This window comes from Ranitomeya imitator, chromosome 1, assembly GCF_032444005.1.
Source record: "Ranitomeya imitator isolate aRanImi1 chromosome 1, aRanImi1.pri, whole genome shotgun sequence".
Taxonomy (NCBI): Eukaryota; Metazoa; Chordata; class Amphibia; order Anura; family Dendrobatidae; genus Ranitomeya; species Ranitomeya imitator.
The window spans coordinates 355,658,100-355,663,911 of NC_091282.1; positions in this window are offsets into that span (position 1 = coordinate 355,658,100).

The window sequence follows — 5,812 nt, forward strand, 5'->3', positions numbered from 1 at the left end:
GCACACTAAGGCCTTAGTACTTTTCTGCTTATCTTTATCTGTTATCCAAGATGAAGAGGGCAGGGAGTAAGGCACGTGGGCGTGGGCGCGGAGCAGGGAGAGGAGCAGGGAGAGGACGTGGTGATTCTGTGCCTGCTGCGGGCGCCGGTGACTCGTCGTCACTCAGTTTCAGCAGGGAACAGTCCTTCATGCGCAGCTTTGTCGGAGAGCGCCGTGCACCGCTGCTGCGTGAAGACCAAATTGAAGCCGTTGTCGGGTGGATGGCAGCTAACGCCTCAGCATCGACTTCAGTTAGTGCCACATCCTCTCAGGCACAGAGCACTGGAGAGCAGCCATCTGTCTCTTCACCACCTGCCAAATTGGCCAGGCAGTCAGAGAGCCCAGGACAGGAGCCGTCTCTACTTCTGTTCTCTGAATCTCTTGGTTTGGAAACAGGGGGCCAGCCAAGCAGCATTGGAGAAATGGAAGAAGAGGCAGTGTGCAGTGATGCCCAACACCTTTTTCTCTCTGACTCTGAAGAGGCAGGTGGGCCAGTGCCTCCGGTGACCACAGCGCAGTACGCATCTGATGATGAAACTCAGGTGCCGCTTTCTCGTGCGTACTGTGCTGCTGAGACTACCCAGGAGGAGCAGTTGGTGGCAGAGGGTAGTGGAGATGATGAGGTCCTTGACCCATCGTGGCGTGAGGAACAGGAAGGTGGTGGGAGCAGCTCAGAGGAAGAGCTTCCTCTTACGGGCCAAAGAGGGAGAGGGAGGGGGAAGACTGCGGAGCCTGTAGCCTCCACTTTGGCACCCGTTAGGAGCCTGTCTATTTCCAAAGCCAAAAAGGGCGCTCCCAAGACTTGCAGTGCCTGGTCCTTTTTTGACACAGTTGCAGATGACATTTGTTTTGTCAAATGCAAGCTGTGTCATCATAAAGTAAAAAGAGGGAAAAATGTCAGCAACCTCAATACCACAAATATGTGGAAACATGTGCGGACCAGGCACGCGGTGGAGTTACAGAAACACACTGAAGATGTAGGCCAACCAACAGCGGCAGCTACCACCTCTTCAGCTCGTGTTGCCTCTTCCTCCAGCTCACGCACAGCTGGTTTGGCTTCCTCCCAGAGACCTTGTGTAATTCCACCCACAGCACCACCTTCCCAGTCATCCTCACACTCCCAGTCTACTCTACAGCCATCGGTAGTACAGGCATGGGAGAAAAGGCGGGCATTCTCGGCCAACCACCCCCGAGCACAGGCTCTGAATGCAGGCATTGCCAAACTGTTGTCCCTGGAAATGCTCTCGTTCAGGCTGGTGGAGACTGACAGCTTCCGTGACTTGATGGCATTGGCAGTCCCACAGTACAAGGTGCCCAGCCGCTTTTACTTCAGCAGGCAGGCTGTCCCTGCCCTGCACAGGCATGTTGAGGCAAACATAAAACATGCGCTACTGAACGCCGTCAGTAGCAAGGTCCACCTCACCACCGATGCGTGGACCAGTCAGCATGGACAGGGGCGATATGTTTCCCTCACTGCCCATTGGGTTAATGTTGTTGAGCCAGGTACAGATCGTGCGAGTGGCGCAGGACGTGTCCTGCCCACTCCAAGGATTGCAGGAATCCAGTCTGTACGCATCGACTCCTCCTCTTACACCAGTTCCTCTGATTCCTCTCTGCAGGATCCGTCACAGTCCACCCCCACATGGACCCGTGAACGTTTACCTATGACCGACATGAGCACAGCCGTGGCCAAACGTCAGCAGGCCGTCTTGAAACTAGTTTCATTGGGGCATCGAAGCCACACAGCGCAGGAGCTCTGGAATGCCATAAAGCAGGAGAGCGATGTGTGGTTACTGCCAGCGAATCTCCAGCCAGGCATGGTAGTGTGTGACAATGGCCGAAATCTGGTGGCAGCTTTGGCCCTTGGCAACCTCACTCACATCCCATGTCTGGCACATGTGCTCAATTTGGTTGTGCAGAGTTTTCTGAGGGACTATCCGGATCTTGATGCCCTGCTGCACAAGGTCCGCCTAGAGTGTGCTCACTTGCGGCGTTCCAGCTTGGCCAGATCCCGCATTGCTGCTCTGCAGCGCCGATTCCGCCTTCCGGAACACCGCATCATATGTGACCTACCTACCCGGTGGAATTCCACGTTACATATGTTGGAGCGGTTGTGTGAGCAGCAGCAAGCAGTTATGGAGTACCAGCTGCATCAGGCGCAAAGAAGTCGCAGTCAGCGCCGATCAGACTTCACAACCACAGAGTGGGCCACTATGAAGGACGTCTGCCAGGTTTTGCGTCCTTTTGATTATTCCACGCGGATGGCAAGTGCAGATGATGCACTAGTCAGCATGACTGTCCCCCTTATCTGCCTGCTTCAGCAAACTTTGCAAGGGTTAAGGGATGATGTGGTGGAAGAGGTGGAGGATGAGGAGTCACCTTTTCCATCAGCTTCTGGAGAGTCAGCGCCACGTGGTTCCTCACAAAGGGGTACGCAGGGGCCAATTTGTGAGGAGGATGAGGAGGAGTCAATGGAGGAGGAAGAGCTCCGTCCAGAGGAGGGAGCGACACAATTGTCCAGTGGTCAGTGTGTACAGCGAGGGTGGGGTGATGACGAGCGGGCAGAGATCATGTCTCAAGCAGGGGACAGCGTTTCTGGGCCAGTTGGCACTCTGCAGCACATGGTGGATTTCATGCTGCAGTGCCTGAGAAACGACCGCCGCATCGACCACATTCTCAACATGCCTGATTATTGGGTGTTCACCCTCCTCGATCCTCGCTACCGGGACAACGTCCAAAACCTCATCCCTGCGTTGACCCGGGAGCGTAAATTGCGGGAGTACCACGACACACTGGTGAATTCCATCATCTTCTCCTGTCCAACTGAGAGGAGTGCTGCTAGTGCTTTACAAAGCAGCTCAGTGCGTCGAGGCAGTGGGGGAGGCTCTGCCCAAAGAGGGAGCAGAAGCAGTGCCTCTGCCCAAGGCAAGCCCAGTATGGCACAACTCTGGCACACTTTTGTGTGCCCGCCCCAAATGTCTACACCATCACCGGCGGCTCCAGTCAGCAGGAGGCAACGGTTCCGTCAGATGGTGACAGACTACATGGCTTGCCCTCTTACTGTACTCCCAGACGGCTCTTCCCCGTTCAAGTTTTGGGTCTCTAAGCTGGATACATGGCCAGAGCTAAGCCAGTATGCATTGGAGGTGCTGGCTTGCCCTGCGGCTAGTGTCTTATCGGAACGTGTCTTTAGTGCCGCAGGTGGTGTACTAACAGACCGTCGCATGCGACTATCCTCCGATAACGTTGACCGGCTTACTTTCCTGAAAATGAACCAGGCCTGGATCTCGCAGGAATTTGCCACTCCTCTGCCTGATTAAGTAATTGGGTGTCATCCAGGTCTCCTGCTGTGTTCATCTTTCTACCACCTGAACTGCTATTCCTGGGCTCCAACACCGCCAGTTGCGGCTCAGAAGTGCAGGCTGCACAGTAAAAACATACGACCCAGTGTTATTGGGTTTCAGTAACGTCAGCTGATCCCCAGCTGTGTAGCCGGCAATGTGTCCTGCGACCGCCACGCTGGCACAACAACCTAAATGTAAGGGAACCTGTCCCCCCCCCCCCCGTCGTTTGTTACTGAAAGAGCCATCTTGTGCAGCAGTAATGCTGCACAAGGAAAAGGTAGCTCTTTTTTTTTAGCTCTTTGCACACGCAGAACTTAACACTTATAAAATGTGTTCACTGATACCGTTATACCGTCCCGGAGCTGGGACTTTCCTTCGTAATGTGACGCAGCACAGCCGTCATTCCTACCCCCTTGGTGCCATGCGCTGCCTCCTCAGCGTTGTTTTAAGCTGTCACGGAGCCTGCGCTGTTCTGTTATCCCTTGGGCATGCCCTATTTGCGCTGCCTGTCTTCTGACATAATTTGGTGTCAGGCTGGCTGCGCCTGTGCGGCCGCGGTGCCCGAGATCCCGCCTCGCAGTGTCTTCTGATTGAGTCACACTGCGGGCCTGGGATCCATGGGCATGCGCAGTGCATATCTTCCCCTCGGGCTCTCGCTCATTTCCCTCCGCCTTCTTTAGACTGTGCGCCGTCAGCTGATCCCTAGCATGCCACGGCCGTGACACCGCACAGTCTGAAGAAGAGGGAAGGAGGGGAGTGAGAGTCGAGGATATGCACTGTGCATGTCCATGGATCAAAGGCCCGCAGTGGGATTACAATAGACGACACTGCGAGGTGAGATCTGGAGTCGCGTGGACGCACAGGCACTGACAGCCTGACACCAAATTATGTCAGAAGACAGGCAGCGCTAATTGGGCATGGCCAAGGGCTAACAGAACAGCGCAGGCTCCGTGACAGCTTAAAACAACGCTGAGGAGGCAGCGCACGGCATCAAGGGGATAGGAATGACAGCTGTGCTGTGTCCCATTACGAAGGAAATTCGCACCTCCGGAACGGTTTAACGGTATAAAGGGACACATTTTTAGTGTTTACTTCGGTGTTTGCAAGGAGCATAATTAAAAGAGCAACCTTTTCCTTTTGCATCCTTAGTGCTGCACAAGATGGCTCTTTCAGCTACAAACGTCTTGGGGGGGGGGGTTAAAGGTTTCCTTTCAACTTGCTCCAATCAGGCTTCGGCCTACACTCTGTTCCTCTGCTCCTCCTGCTGTCCCTGGGCTCTAACACCGCCAGTTGGTGCCTGGAAGTGCTGTGTGCACAGTCAACAGTCGCTCCTCTGTTATTGGGGTTCAGTAACGTCAGCTGATCCCCAGCTGTGTGCGGCAATACCTCCAATCTGCTCCTCCTGCTGTCCCTGGGCTCTAACACCGCCAGTTGGTGCCTGGAAGTGCTGTGTGCACAGTCAACAGTCGCTCCTCTGTTATTGGGGTTCAGTAACGTCAGCTGATCCCCAGCTGTGTGTGCGGCAATACCTCCAATCTGCTCCTCCTGCTGTCCCTGGGCTCTAACACCGCCAGTTGGTGCCTGGAAGTGCTGTGTGCACAGTCAACAGTCGCTCCTCTGTTATTGGGGTTCAGTAACGTCAGCTGATCCCCAGCTGTGTGTGTGGCAATACCTCCAATCTGCTCCTCCTGCTGTCCCTGGGCTCTAACACCGCCAGTTGGTGCCTGGAAGTGCTGTGTGCACAGTCAACAGTCGCTCCTCTGTTATTGGGGTTCAGTAACGTCAGCTGATCCCCAGCTGTGTATCCGGCAATGTGTCATGCGACCGCCACGCTGGCACAACTAAAATGTAAGGGGACCTCTCCCCCCCCCCCCTAGGCGTTTGTTACTGAAAGAGCCACCATGTGCAGCACTAATACTGCACAAGGGAAAGGTCGCTCTTGAAATTATGCTCCTTGCAAACGCTGAACTACACACTCATGTAATGTGTCCCCTCACACCGTCCAACCGTCCCGGAGGTGGGACTTTCCTTTGTAATGTGACGCAGCACAGCCGTCATTGCTACCCCCTTGGCACCGTGCGCTGCCTCCTTAGCGTTGTTTGATTCCGTCATGGACCCTGCGCTGTTATGTTATCCCTTGGCCATGCACAGTTTGCGCTGCCCGTCCTCTGACATCATTTGTTGTCGTCCTGGCTGCGCCTGTGCGTCCACGCTGCCCGAAATCACACCTCGCAGTGTCGTCTAATGTGATCCCACAGTGGGCCTGGTATCCATGGCCATGCGCAGTGCATATACTAGCCTCTCACTCCCCTTCTTCACGCTTCTTCAGACTAGGCGGCGTCAGCTGATCCCTAATAGCATGCCACGGCCGTGACGCCGCACAGTCTGAAGAAGCAGGAAGGAGGTGAGTGAGAGGCGATGATATGCAC